The 15,973-nt window shown below is 39.6% G+C and overlaps 1 long non-coding RNA gene across 1 annotated transcript in view; it reads right to left on the bottom strand.

The window, feature by feature from the left end:
- Positions 1 to 15,706, bottom strand: part of LOC127535193 (uncharacterized) — a 37,118-nt gene extending 21,412 nt beyond the window's left edge. The window contains exons 1-2 of the long non-coding RNA XR_007943860.1: positions 15,529 to 15,706; positions 14,850 to 14,981 (exon numbers count right to left, since the gene is read on the bottom strand). This is a non-coding gene — a long non-coding RNA (uncharacterized LOC127535193). The remainder of the gene's footprint in view (positions 1 to 14,849; positions 14,982 to 15,528) is intronic.
- Between the last annotated feature and the right edge of the window lie 267 nt (positions 15,707 to 15,973).

Genomic DNA, 15,973 nt, shown 5'->3' with positions numbered 1-15,973 from the left:
ATTCTTTACAACAAAGTAAAAGTCCCAAAATCGGACCGTGTACTGTATTTAGAACTTCTTTGAAACTGCAAAAGCGCCCCAGTATGTTCATCAGAATGTGCTCTGTGGCTTCTACAGTTTTGTGTATTCACGGTAATTGGTTGCACTGAAATGACAGAGGGTTGTATTTAACTACGCCTGACATACGTCAGCGGGGTTACTGCATTCGCTTCAGTATCTGGCTGGGTAAGTATGTATGTGTGTATGTCCGGTCAGATATCTCTGCAAGTGCTGAAGTCAGGATAATCAAACTTGGCACTGAAGATCAGTCTAAGGTCCCCTGCTCAGTTGTGGAGTTAGAGGTCAGCAGATGAAGTAGGAAGGGATATATGTAGGATGATCAAAATTGATACAGAGTAGATAGATAGAGCTCTTTACTGTCCCGAAGGAAATTTGTTTTCACAAGCTGTCATGTCACAACATCATAACATACATACAAAGACAACATTCACAATATTCACAATATGACACACAAAAATAAAGTTCAAGTTCAGCGCGGTGGCTTATTGAGGATGACGATAGCTGATGGAACAAAACTTCTGTTGTAACGGACATAATGCCATCTTAGTGCTCGAAATCTGCGTCCAGAGGGGAGGAGCTGGAACATGTGATAAAGAGGGTGCTCAGTGTCCAAAATTATTGATCTGGCGAGACGGGCTGTTGCCTTATTATTAAGTTCAGAAATGTTAGGTGTAGGTTGATGTATAATTTTAGATGCAATACGTGTGATTTTAACAAGTCGGTTTCTGTCTGAAACTGATAAAGTATAGAAACAGGAAGAACTAGAAAAGCACTCGGAGAGTGCATACCTCCGCCATCCCGTTTGTCTGTCTGTCCGTCTGTGTGTGTGTGTGTGTGTGTGTGTGTGTGTGTGTGTGTGTCTGTCTGTCTGTCTGTTAACAGCATAACTCAAAAAGTCATGGACGGATTTTCACCAAATTTTTACAGGATGTCCGGAAGAGCACGAGTAAGAATCGATTAGATTTTGGAGGTAATCCGAATCACCGTCTGGATCCAGGAATTTTTTGAAGGTCGAACGACAATTGAGAAATGGCCACCTGGCGGCCGCCTGGCCAAACCATCTCTTAACCTGTAAATTTACTAATAACTGTCTGCTAATTCAAAATATTTGAGTAAAAATTGCAGTATTTCAGTCTTAAATGGAGAATAAGCGTATATAAAAGTATAAAATCGGTCAAAATAAATATAGTAGAATGCTTAATTGATACTCAGGATTTCTTGGTTACACAAAGCTGAAATTGGTGCATGTGGTGTACCTTTTAGCAGCTAATTTAAATTCATATAGGATGGCCAAAATCTAAATGTGATCAGCTGATGCCTTTCCTGCTTCAGCATGCAGACACTCTGGCAGTCTTACATCCAGCAGATCTGAACAGAACGCTCTGCAGGGCGTCTGAGCCGAGCCCAGCAGGGGGTCCTGAGTCATCTTCCTGCAGGTAGAGGTGGGTGGTGGAGGGCGAGATGAGGGGCTCAGAGAATGAGGGTAATTTATGGATCAGAAGAGTATGATTTGTGATGTGAAGCAGGGACTGAAGAAGTCATTACATGGCAGCTTGTTGACTGGACTGAGCTTCAGTTAACTCTCAGTTATTCATTCTTTTATTTCCTTTTCTTTCCTTCTAATTCTCCATGAGAATGAGTTAAAGAATAGTAAAGAAAATGTTTAAAATCTAAATAAACATAGATCTGTGTGAAGAAAACTTCGGTTTTCCTTTTAGATGTGGATGCTGCTTGTGACTGTGACCCTTCGTCTACTTTAGCAGATGCTGAGGCGACAGAATAATGCCATTTATTCTGCTAAATTAGGGATTAAGTAGAACATGTTATGCTTTTCTGATTTTCTGTCATATTTACAAATTACTAAAAAATGTTCAAATTAAATATGGCCAAAGTTTGAGCTAATGAGATGAATGTGGCAGTAATCAGCTCGGGCAGCTGCAGAAGGTTCTAACGGTCCAAAGTTTTTTTTCTAGTTTCACTACCAGAGGATGTCAGTTTGTCGTTTGTTGTTTATTTTATTAGCTTTGTCATCTAATAAAGACATGACATCAGCATGTAGTACAGCTAAAACGCGATTGGTGCTCCTGCTTGGCAGGCTTCCAGAAGTTGGCCAATCAGAAGAATCTTGAAACCGCAGGCTTTACATACGGGACAGTATACCACTGACTTCTTGTACCACAGTTGACATTTTTGCTGTTTTCAGGCCTAAAATCAACATGACTGACTATAACCAAACACCACGTGGTATTTTAGAGAAAGATTCTTCTAAATATTTTACATACAACTGAATAAAATTGAAAGTGATTTCTAAAGATATTGTCATAAACCTGTGGACTACTTTATATTAAATAAGCCATTCTCACTGATTTGTTCCCACAGTAAACCTCTAATGAGTTTTTGGTCTCAATCATTAGTGTCAAGACTTTTCGAATACAGCATGATGTTAGTTTTGTTAATTATATTCCCATTTAGAATAAAATAGACAATACAGCCATGGCCATAAGTTTGGACACAAGTACCATGACGCTTGTGAATCTTACAAAATACCACAAAATTGTCACTTACAATACAGTACACAACTCCTGAGAACTATATTAAGTTTCATATGTAAAAAAAACATCAAAAGAGTTTGGTGTCATTTTGTTATTCTTACCAAATTCGGTTGTGAAAGTACTGCATTTTTTTGTTATTTTCTTCTAATATTATGTTTTGGGAACAAAGTTGTTCCAGTTGTTGGAATTTATTGATAATATTATATTCCTTGTTGATTAGTTGACTAATTAAACTGGTGCTGTCAAAAAATATTAGTTATGTTCTGTAATAGACATCAAAACAGACATAGGAAGTCATGCTGTGTCCAAACTTATGGCCATGGCTGTACTGCAGGACATCCTTTAAGTTTGACAGGTCACAAACCAGTAGGTGGTGTCAGGGTCACTGTATCCATCTCTATGCTTCAAACTGTGAAAAGAGCTTCATAAATGGCCAATATGGAAACAGATAAAGATTTTCTAAGCTGTGAATCATGTACAGATACTCTAATTGTCCCAGAATAATACATTTATAGCTGGAAATGAGCATAATATGTCTCCTCTGAGTGAACTGCAGCACAGCATAAATCCTAAATGCTGACTAAACACAGCGATGCATACTATTTAAATTCCTTGATGCAACAACAGCGTAAACACAACAGGGACCCTACAGCTTAGTTCCCTTTTAAAAATCGCTTTAATGTCGGTGCAGCCCGTTGGAAAGCCAATTGAACGACTTCACAGAAACCTACACAACAGAAACCTTTGACCAGCATTCTGTCATTTTGTGCAGAGAATGAAGAGAGATCTGGGGTTCTGTTGGTCTGTAGGGATAAGAAACTGGTTGCTAATGCTGTGGAAATGCACAGAAAGGTAAAGCTTCAAAGGCATTTGAGTGGATTTATCTAGTTTGTCCTAAAGTAGTTACCTGCAGTGAGTTCATACAACATGACATGTGTGGGTCAGTGATAAACAAGCTGAAGAGTTGTGTAACACCAAAGTAAAGCTATTCTTCCTCTGCTCTTTATCGCAGGGACATCTGTCCTCTGTGTTTGACTCATTCTGTGTTTTAGAAGAAGCAGCTTTAAGCCGGTGTCTCGGTCAGAGAGGAGACAAACTCATCTTAGTGCAGTTTCCGCATTCAACCCAATTTGGTCTGAAGTGGACCAGACCAGTAAAATCACAGCATATTAACCTATAAATAACTGCATTTAAGGAATTCTCTTTTCACAAAACATTATGAACAACTTGAACTTTTTTTAATGAAAAATAGTTTTCAAAAATTCAACAACATATTCAGCCTCAGTTTATCATTTTCACATTACTGTGAGTGTCTGGAAACAACACATTTAGTCTCATCTATCTGGAACTGAATGATGTAGGATTTGACTTTTTGATCAAAATGACAAAAGAAACACAAAAAAAACTACAAAAAAGAAAAAAGATTATAAAAACGAGAAACAAAATGACAAAAAATGAGACAAACGACACGAAACAAAACAAAACAAGAGACAAAAAATTTGACACAAAGGTATAAAGCAGCAAAGAGTTAGAGTTAGGACAAAGAACAAAAACGAGACAAAAGTACACAAATGACAAACGAGATACAAAAATATGTAAAATGAGAAACAGCAAAAAATACACATACAATGAATAAAGCATAACACAAAATGACAAAAACAAGACGAAAACACAACAAAAAATAAGACAAAAGACAAAAAACAACAAAAAATGAGACACATAACAACAAAAGAACAATCTAGTATTTTACTTTCTGATCCAAACAACTTGTCATGGTCTAGAAATGATTTTAAATTTATAGTTTTACTAATTTACAATCTGCAGTTAATGTCTTCTCTGTAATTTTTACACTCTGAGGGCCGGACTGGACCCTCTGGAGGACCACTTTTGGACCACGGCCTCATGTTTGACACCCCTGGTCTAGAGAATTAACTTAGCATGTTTGTTCAATAGAGAGGGAAACCGGAACTCCTGGAGGAAACCTACGCTAGCAGGGAATATGGGAAGAACATGCAGAATACACACAGAAAGGCATAAAGATAAAGCCTGTCTCTCCACAGCATCAGAGTGCTCTAACTGGCTGTGGTGAATCTGAATCATCTTGTTGGTCTTTTTGGTTTCAGAAACATGTTAAAGATAACTGCATGAACCCGTCTCACTGCCTTTAACCGCTGCGTGGGCAGCACTGGCAGCAGCTTTGGCAGTGAGAGCTGTGAGATCCATGCAGCAGAACTGGAAATGAGGTTTGTTTTGGTGTCGACAGCAGCTCTGACCTGCTGTAAAGAAGAGCAGCTCTCCCACCAGGCAGTGTGCCATGTACGTCTCTCTGACCTTATGTTGAACCAACAGGACCTTCAGGTGGCCTGAAGCTGTCAGAGCAGCACCAAATTATTCATGAGTCTGCAGCCACACACAGTGCAGCAGAAACCAAGGCACTATCCTCCTCTCAGGATAAAACATGTGGAAGTCCAGAACTTTCATTAGCCCAACATGGTAATCCTGCCTCTTATGAGCTTCTGTTCTTCAGAATACCATTAGCTGCTGAATATTTATTCTGTGTTTGGAAATTAAGTGGCTTTTCACTTTGATGTGGCATAAAACATCTGCGACCACCTTGATAGGAGCTGTGACACACTGGATTAAGGACTGTTGCCATGACATTTGGGAGCTTTTAGTCAAACACACATCCATGGTGTTACGTTGCCATCATTTTAAGGACGGTGCATCGGCTTATATTCATTTAGCCAAACTCTAACCATCATTACCACTACAAGTAACCCTTAATGTTAAGCTTTTTGTCCTCAGAAAGGAGGAAAATCCCCACAATGTGACTCTACAAGCAGATTTATGTCCCCACTACATGTGTATTACCAGTAAAAACACACGCTGTCACGGCAGCTTTTTAGCCCTGAATCTTTTTCTTTTTTCCCCTCAATTTTCTAGAAAGACGGAACACACACAGACGTGCACACACACATACATACACATGCGCATTAGAGTGCTTGTGCAGCCTTGAAATGGAAGACCAAAGGAACATTAATGGAGCTATCAAGCCTCTCACTGTCCTCCTACCAACCATACAGACATCACAAACAACCTTGTTGCTACTCTGCCTCGGACAGCTTAACCAATCTGAGGCAAAGCAGAGGAATAAACAAGACCGCGGCGGAGACGAGACGAGACGAGAGGGGAAAAATTGGATGCAAGAAAGAACATGAAAGAAATGACACACAAACAGAATGCTAAGGTTTTCAGGCAGGAACGTTCTACCAACCCAGAGCACGTCTTATCAGCTTACCTCTCCTCTCACACGAAGAGTCCTGCAGGTCAGCCTGACCAGCTCATAATCTGCTTTTAATTAAGTGTTCAGTAAGCCACTCAAACAACAGCTGTCCCTGTCCTTCAGCGTAGAAACCACAGGATCGGACATGCCGATGTGGTTTCTGTAGTTCTGTCGTACAAATATGGAGAATATGAGGGCAAAAGAGGAAGGAATGGATGAAAGAGTGTGCATGTCTGCTCTACGGTACAGTTAGCACAAACTGTTAGCATCAGGGTTAACTGGCTATCTGCATTTATCTGGATCAGAGGAGTCAAACTCATCTGAGTTCAGGTTCCACATTCAGAACAATTTCATCTCCGAGACATAGCTACGCAACCAGACATGCTATCAAAGGAAATTTTACACTACCCAAATCAAAAACAAACACAATTAAACGCATGGTTATGTACAGAGCTATGCAAGAATGGAATAAATTACCAGGAAACATTACACAAGAAAATAGCAAAATAATTTTCAAGAAGTTAGTCAAAAAACATCTGTGTACAATAGAGACTTAATATAGGTTAATTGGAAGTACAAGTATTACTTAAAATTGCACCTTTGCAACAGAAATAGTTCTAGCGAGATAAATAAAGAATGGGTGACTGTCAAATCTGATTTAAATTTAATTGTTAAATTGGGTTAAATTGGGGTTGTGGTCAATGGCGTTGGGTGTAATATCTAAGGGCAAAAGAAATTTGAGTTTTGTGTGACCAATATACATAATATATGTAGATCTATGTAGATATGATATGTAAATATTATATATCACTGCTGACCTGGGAGCGGTCTTGTATTGTCTGTATATTGTTGTGTTGTGTATATGTTTGTTGTTTTATGTTGCATTTGTATATGGATTGTATTGTAAATAATGCAACTGCATTGACACATTGTAAGGATGTTGTATGGACCCCAGGAAGAATAGCTTTGGCACTGCCATAGCTAATGGGGATCCAAATAAATCAAATCAAATCTCCAGTGACCAGTAAAATCACAGCTTAATAACCTATAAAGAACCACAACTCCTCATGGTTCCTTTGTTTTAGTGCAAAAAGTACGTTCTAAAAATACTCACTCACATTTAATGAATTAGCTTCTTTTTTTTTTTTTTTTACAAAACATTATTAACCAACTGAAATTTCTTCAGAAAACTAAAAACAGTTTCAACAACATTCAGCCTCAGTTTATCATTTCCACATTAGTGTGAGTGTCTGCAAAGGAACAAAACATCTGGTCACAGGTATCTGGACCTGAACGATGTATAAAACAAAATATTACAATATTGAGACACAAAATGACAAAAAACTTGGACAAACGACACGATATAAAAACAGATCAAAAATTTGACAAAAAAGTTAAAAAGCATGAAAAATGGACACAAATGAGCCAAAAAATGACAAAAGCGAGAAACAAAATGACAAAAACAATACCCCAAACAATGAATAAAGCAAAAATGACAAAAATGAGACAAACACCACAAGCTAGACAAAAAGGAACATAAAACTACAAAAACATGAGACGAACAATGAAAGTCAGACAGAAAAGACAAAAAACAACAAAAACAAGATGAAATATTACAAAAATGAGATGGAAAATGAACAAAGAGCAATCTAGTATTTACTTTAGGATAGAACAACTTGTCATGGTCTAGAAATGATTTTAAATTTATAGTTTTACGAATTTACAATCTGCAGTTAATGTCTTCTCTGTAATTTTTACACTTGGAGGGCCGGATTGGACCCTCTGGAGGACCACTTTTGGACCACGGGCCTCATGTTGGACACCCCTGGTTTAGAGTAACAACCAAACGGTAGCCCCAAGGCCAAAGAACACATGATGACCTGTTAGTCTGTCGGGTAGCAGATAATTTACAGTCAGCCCAACCTTATAAAAGCATCCAACTAAATGATACCAAGGAGAAGCAATATACCTCAGTGGGAGAAACCATTAATCTGAACTACAGGTGGGCAAGATATCAAATCAAATCAAATCAAACTTTATTAAGCCTCAAGACTAAATTCAGCCCAGATGTGATGTAATGCCTCCCTACTTTTAGTCGTGCTCAGAGAACAACAGCCTGTTAAATCCAGGGGTCAGACAGTCATACAGAAACTAACCGTCTTTGCAGCGTTTTCAGCTGAAAAACCGAGAGGCTCTGAGGGGACATGTGAGGTTAATTTACTGAAAAGAGGCACAATATGTGACCTTTAAGATTTCTGTTTGCCAAAAACTAACAAGCTTAAAATGCTAAAAAAAAAAAAAAAAAAAGCACTGTTATTCAATTATATTTTAAAACATGTATGAGAAAGGGTCAGGGTCACTTTTGGCTGCTGGTTTGGCCGAGGTCGTCTCAGTGTGGAGGCTGTGTCTGCTTACTGTTAGTGATCAGATCAACGGTTCTGTTCTGTTCAGCAGATTCAGAAAGGTTTAAACTCTGGTATCTCTGACCAACATAACCCAGGATGGCGTTACACTTTATTTAGCCTTCATGCAGGACTGAAAACATATTGTTGAAAATAAAAAAGTAACTGCTGAACTACCAGAATCACAACCTTTTGATTGGATTTTTACTCTTTAAACCAGTCTAGCTGCAGTTTTCATTCATGTCTAGACTCATATATGTAGCAAAGACTTTGGAGAATCTGAACTGTAATTTTGGTGAAATGGAGGTTATCACTATATAAATATATTGGGATTTTTCTTTCTAAATCCAAATGCTCGTGATTTAGGTCACTGTTCACCATTCATGGCATCACAGAAACAACCGAGACATGCTAATAGTAACCCCGAGATTGGAAGCGACTCTTAATTTTAGACGGGAACGGGTCAATCGACAGGAAAGTACGGCTGAGGTGGGGAGACATAAATTAACGTAGATAGGCACCCAGCCGATAAAAACAAACGCACATGGCGTTATCTGTCAAAATAACAGCATAGCGGCCCTAATCACAGCGTAATCTTTGAAACTGACAGCGTAATGGCCCGTTAAGACAGCGTAACGGGCTGTTAAGACAGCGTAACGGGCTGTTAAGACAGCGTAACGGCCCGTTACGCTGTCGTAACGGCCCGTTACGCTGAAATGCGCTGGCGAGAACCCTGATATGTTCACATTTTTGGCCAATAAAGCTGAATCTGATGGAACATGACGTTGTAGCCACGACTGTAGATGAAGCTTCAAATATGGAGAACAAAGGAATCAATTAAATCACTACAGTTTCAACGAACGCTGCCAAGATTAACGTCCCCAAGTCAGTGTCAGATCAAATATGTCCCCAATCTCCCCCTTTATTCCCCTCGAGTTATGGCATTAAATGATGATTTTTGGATATAAAATTGCATCACTTCAGCATTTCATCTTATTAGGCATTTGTAAATGCCATGAATTCTTACCTTTTGTGAGGCCACAGACACCTTTGACCACCAAAACCTAATTAATTTCCAGTAAACGTTTGTACGGCATGTGTTGAAATTCAGATTGAGGCATAAACAGCAGTCTAATTTGACATTTTCATCATTATTCTGAGGATAGCGTCACAAAACAACAGAGTGTTTATTTCCACACCCTCTCCTCTCATCAACAGGTCAGAATGCTGCTGGGCCAAATTAATAAAGCTAATGTACCTTAATTAGCTTGTTAGCTTAAAAAAATGCACCAGCAAAGTTAGTTAGAGGCTAAAATAAGGAGCTTGCTGAGGGATGAATCTGACACTGCTGGTATGAACTGAGCTGAAGTCTTGGCACCGTGTCCTGGCTGGACTCTGCTCCATTAGCTCCTGTAACTCAATGCAGCTCTCCGTATAGAGTTCTGCTAAACAGCATGGTCGAGGAGTTTGCTTTCCACATTCTAAGATATGCAAAAGCAGCTCTGGAGGCACCTCGGCTGCTCAGGAGCAAAATGAAGTTGAAAGCAAATAATGGATGAGGCGGAACCCTGGAAGGAAAACCAGAAACAGAAACAGCACGGAGCCCTCGACCAAGAGGTTGTAACTCTATTTCCAAATGTGAGGAGGTAGAGAGATTACTTTGTGCCACTGTGAGCTCCTCTCAGTCAGACAGCCATGACACCAGGCGATGAGCTCAGCTGTGATCAGGAAAAATGGCTCCTCTCCACAGAGTTATAAATCTTAAATCCCCTTCCACGACTCCTCTTCTTGTCTCTTTTCCCACCTTTTGTCTGTCTTCATGTTTCACCTACTTTACATCACACATCCTGAACCCATCTCCCTCTGTCTTCATCTAGTAAGTAAGTAAGTAAATTTTATTTGTATAGCGCTTTTCTCAGACCAGGGTCACAAGGTGCTTTACATTTACAATAAAAACAAGAGAACAGTATCAATAACTAAATGTGTACAGTCACAGGTAGAAAAACAGGTACAACTCAGAGATCAATCAGCGTCCTCATAAAACAGTCAACCAAAGGCTTGAGTAAATAAATGAGTTTTGAGGGCTTTTTTGAATGATTCGACAGAGTCCAGTGAACGCAGAGAGAGTGGGAGACCATTCCAGAGCCTGGGAGCAACAGCCTGGAAGGATCGGTCACCTCTGGTTTGAAACCGTGTACATGGCACCATCAGTGAATTCTGGTCCACAGACCTCAGAGCCCGAGCAGGGGTGTAAGGGTGGATCAGGGCACTGATGTAAGGTGGAGCCTGAGAGCTCTGAAAGTAAGAACCAGGATTTTAAAATTGGTCCTAAAGGATACTGGCAGCCAATGAAGGTCTCTGAGGACAGGGGTTATATGCGTCCTCCTGCTAGAGCTGGTCAGAATTCTGGCTGCAGCATTTTGCACTAACTGTAGGCAAGTCAACTCCTTCTTATTCAAACACGTGAACAGACTATTACAGTAGTCCAAACGTGAAGACACAAAGGCATGGACGATTACTTCCAGGTCATTTTGTGACACCAATATCCTGAGTTTTGAGATGTTCCTCAGCTGAAAGAAACAGTTTTTAGGGTTAGGGTTAGGTTTATCTCCCCTCCTTACACCTGGTCTGCCTTTGCATCCGATTGAAATTTCCGTTCCATTAGATGTAGATTACACTGGCATTAGATAAATATTGCATACCAAACCCCAGAAGGCACAGGCCACTTTTAATACTTGTACGCAAGTCATCAAGAAACCCCCGGTTATATGGAGTGCAATTTCTCATCTACAACAAACATTCTCATCAAGTGACGGCAAACACCAGCTACTGCACATGGAGAAAGCATGTTTTCACGTTAATGGAAAAGAAAAAGTGGATTACATCTGTGATTATCGTCCACTACTGTCTTGCTTTTAAGGCCCATTATGCTAGCAGTCATTCCAAGCAGTCACTTTGTAATTTCACGGCCTTTTTAGTGCTAATCATGACAGAATAATGACTCGAATCAGCGTGAAGCTGCAGGTTATAGAAGCTGCAGGGAAGTGGCTGAAAGACATGAAGTGTAATTTATACGGCATGTGAGTTGCTCCTTGGTATTAAGCAGATCAGTTTCACAACTTAAAGGGTTCAGGTTGAGATAAAGACAAGGAAATAAAAAAGGGCTTAATTGAATACCTTTTTATTCCAGCTGTGCATACCTGTGCATGTATGTATAACCATGGAGTTGCAGTGAGTGAATATTAGCATTAGGTCATAGTAACAGTCATGCAAAAACATTTAGAATACCATTTTTATCATTAACCACGCCTGACGAACGTCAGCGGGGTTATTGCATTCGGTGCGGTATCTGGCTGGGTAAGTATGTATGTATGTATGTGTGTATGTCCGGTCCGATATCTCTGCAACCACTGAAGTCAGGATGATCAAACTTGGCACTGAAGATCAGTCTAAGGTCCCCTGCTCAGTTGTGGAATTACAGGTCAGCAGATCAAGTAGGGAGGGAGATACGTAGGATGATCAAAATTCGTACATATTGCATCAGTTGAAGAGGGAGGACAGGGTTTTCGCCAGCAGAGGGCGTGGTTCTGCCCTCTACTGAGGGCTCATCTAGTTTCTGTTTGCGCTCAGTTTCACAAAACATATGTAACAGCTGGGGCTGGGCGATAAATCGAATTAATTCGATTAATTCGCCTTTTTAAAACCTGACGATTTGAAAATTTGCCAAATCGTAAAATCGAGGCGAGCTTAAATATATAACAATACAGATTCTTCTTCTGCCTTTCATGACCTGTGCACTGGCGTTTGCTTCCGCCTCTCATCTCCTTCCACCAAAACACTCACACCCCCGTCATGGCGGACAGAACAGCAGACGAAGAGTTGGTCGCGAGAAAAGGGCCTCATGTTCCATCGATTATATGGAAGTGGTTCGGCTTTGACCAGACTGACACAGAGCAAACTACAGTCATGTGCAAGGTTTGCAAAAGTACTGTGAAAACGAAGAGTAGCAGCACAACTAACCTCTTTCAGCACCTCGGACAGAGGCATCCTAAAGAATGGGAAGAGTGCTGCAGCAGCGGGAGTGCGGCATGGCTAGCACTAGCCATAGCAAACAGACCGCAAAGAAACAACAAAAATCGATTAAAATTGGAATCGTCCAAGATGACTAAAAAAAAAAAAAACATCAAGATTTTATTTTTTGGCCATATCGCCCAGCCCTACAGCTACATTTTTTTAATTAAAGTCATATTTTATGACATTTAATTTAAGTAAATGCATAGAAATGATTAACATCTTGCACAGCACTGGGATTGTTATCAGCTCCTTTTAAAAATGTGTCTTTTATATACATTTTATTGTCATTTCTCTTTCATATCTTGTCTTAAAACCTGAAACATCACCCAGAACGTGACACTAAGGACCAGATTACCACACATTTGCATTTGGCCTCTAGTTTTAACACATATTCCACTGCAGGTTTTTACACAAAAATAAGTCAACCAAACACACTTTGTGTTGAGCCAAAAAAAGAAAAGAATGATTTCCTAACATGAGCATGTGATTCCTGAAGGTAAAGCGTCCGGACTCCCGTTGAACTTTCTGATGCATTTGACAGCTTGGGCTCCACTTTCTAGTGAAATTATAGCACTTGGACACCACTGGCAGGTTTTTTTTTTCAAAGGGCAACAGGCAAAATGACAGGTTCTCCACAGCTGTTGATTGAAAGATAAAAGTCAAAGCGCAGTAACTTCTCAGTAAAGGCCTCCATGGGTCCAAATGGAGGTTTTAAATGATGATTTTATTCTGTTTCCTGTGGTTAAATTCATCTAGGAATGCATTCTCACTCACAGTGCTGCAAAACATAATGTGCTTGATTGTATTTCTTAAGGCAGGAAGTAGGTTAGATTTCTGTTTTTTCCTCTTCATTTACTTTTATAATGTGTTAGTCATTTAAATGGCCCCATATTATTTATTCACTTCTTTGATCACTTTCTCTTTCAGTGTTTGACTAAAATGTTTTCTTCTGCCTTCTTACATTAAAAAACGCTGCTTTTGTTTTTAAGGCTAATTCACCAATCCTGCTTTTATAAACAAATATTTCCAAACATAGTTTAATAAAACGTCTTTTTTGCACTGACACTGCTTCTGAAAGTACCGGTAATGTTGGTACAGAATCCTACAGGCCTTCAGGTTCTGTTCAAGGGAAACTTGATGGAAAGTAAATGGTGCATGCAATTCAGGCTCTCAATTTGGTCAGATATACCGCATGGCTTTATCTATCAGTCTTCCTGCCGCCGGAATGATCTAACTTCAACGGGGAAAAATATCAAATGGCAATCATTCTGCAGTCCTCCTCTTAAAGTGTGAGACAGATTCAGTTAGTCAATAATAAATCCATATATGATGAGTTAAGGGAGACAGGAAAAATCCTTGTCCTCTGGATGTACCAGTAGTGTCAATAGAAATGGGAGAAGTCAAGCGCTAAATGACTCATTATAACGTCCACACATGACATCCTGCATTAGCATATCAAATCATGCTAGTGCTGAGCTGCCCGTGAGTTGCAGGCGATGGGAATACGTGCATATTTGCATGTCAGACTTAGAGCAGCAGTGCCTCAGTAATTCCCTCCTCTCTTTCTAACACCAGCAGAGCCATTAGCTAACTGTCGCAAAATGGCAAAAATCATAAAGCAAATGGTATCAAGCTCGGGAAATAATGTTTGTGTCGGTCCCGGTTCTTTCCATCTGTTTCCATTAAAATGAAAATGAGACGGCTCATCCATCTCTCTGTCAAAGTGATATGCATGTATCTGGGGAACAAGGACCCTCTATCCAATATCCATTCAAATGACTGTACAACTGCTACGTGTTTCATTAAATGAGCCCAGGGTGGGGTCATTAAACCTCATGGTTCTGATGAAGATTGGGGAAAAAGTTCAAGAAATGCAGAGCAATTAGGAAAAAAAAGCTGTAAAATTAAGTTTGTCTCCATATAATCTACTTAATTATAACTCACTTCACCTGCTTTATTCACAACCGTGATCAGATCAACGGACGTTAATCGATCCACGTATTAAACTCACACTGATAACCATCTTAAAGCGTCATATTATCTCCAAACTCGCCTTATTTAGTTGCTTCCATTGCACAACATGTCTCTAACATTTTTTTAAACCAAGTATAAAGTTTAGTAAAGTTCATTAAATCAACTGAATTACTGTGAATGCTGATGTAAGCCTCCCTTTCGGTTCTAGTTAAATGTAATTCAGGTTCGAGAAGGAATTTTGTTAAGAATACAGTCGCCCCAACAGATTGTAATCTTTTAGGAAACAAATATACTGAACCTACACATAGTTTAGCTCATGAATGTTGAAGCGACCAAAACACTGTGTCCATGGACGGTTCACAATACACACAATTAAGTCCACCAACAGGTCCAAGCATCAAAATGTCTTGTTCCCCTCACAACTGGAAGGCCAGGCAATTCAAACCCAAACCCCCAGGCAACAAAACAAAACAATAAATATCAAGTAACTCAGAAAAATCCTACCGCCCCGTGATAATGAATGAGATGGTCCGAGGTGATGGCCGATCCCAGCACGATGGGTGGACATCAACACACAGTGGCAGATGCAGGAAGATCCAAGTCCCGCTGAAGAGAATCCTCAAAACAAAAAAACAGCTGACATGGACGTGCAGGGCAGTTACTCATACAGTCCATAATAAGCGTCCAAAACATTTACTTCAAAAAAGTTGTCATTCTGACAGTCCTTTCTTGGCTCATAACAGGCTCCACACATAACAATACAACTTCTAGAAAATCATAGATGAACATTTAAATAAATTCTTTCCTCAGCCTACAGCCGATATTGCAACACATTTTTCAGTTTAACACTTTACTAAGACTCAGTAACTCAGTCTAGCTGCATGAAATGGACTCTAGCATTTGAACATAAGCAGCATCTAACTAGTATAAAGTATCTTTATCGAGTCAGCACTGAGTGGTGATCTTTCATTTTATACAGTAAATTACTCAAGCAGTAACCCCAAACAACTCAGTAAACACATAAAACAGTTAACAAATATCGATGGAAAACCACTGAATTCCTATCAAAGTTATCACGACTGTTTTTTTCAGACAGACTAAGGGCTCCTGTTTCCCGTTTTTAGCTTCACTTTGCTAGCGTTAGCATGCTACGCTAAAATCTTGAAGAACACCCATTACTCACCGGAATATCGATTTCTGTGTGTTCAAAGACGTCTGATGATTTCTGCCTACTTCTGTAACTTCTGCAATTAACTTTAACATCAAATACCTCTTTTATGGTTTGTTTTCTCAGTAAATCCAGCTTTAGCTAGCATCCACACCGGACTGGGTGCAGGAAAGAGAAGAAAAGATGGCGTATTTCAGTGATGGCCACTCCGAGCACTTTTTCGCGCACTAAACAACCCTATCAAATTCAATCTTAGGGACAATAACGGCTTTCTACTACCACCTTGTGGCCAATTTAAGGTACTAATTCTCCTAAGAGAACAAGCAAATTAAGGGACTAACTCAAAATATTGGCTAAAAACACATTATTAATAACCTGAGGTCATCTACCCGGGTTACACTGAATTTTGGTCACACTGAACTATGAAATGTGATTTCTTAGAACCTTTACTGACTGATAG

The sequence above is a fragment of the Acanthochromis polyacanthus genome, chromosome 8 (genome assembly GCF_021347895.1).
Source record: "Acanthochromis polyacanthus isolate Apoly-LR-REF ecotype Palm Island chromosome 8, KAUST_Apoly_ChrSc, whole genome shotgun sequence".
NCBI lineage: Eukaryota > Metazoa > Chordata > Actinopteri > Pomacentridae > Acanthochromis > Acanthochromis polyacanthus.
The sequence above is the reverse complement of the archived record's forward strand: the minus strand, read 5'-3'. Positions and strand labels throughout refer to the sequence as shown.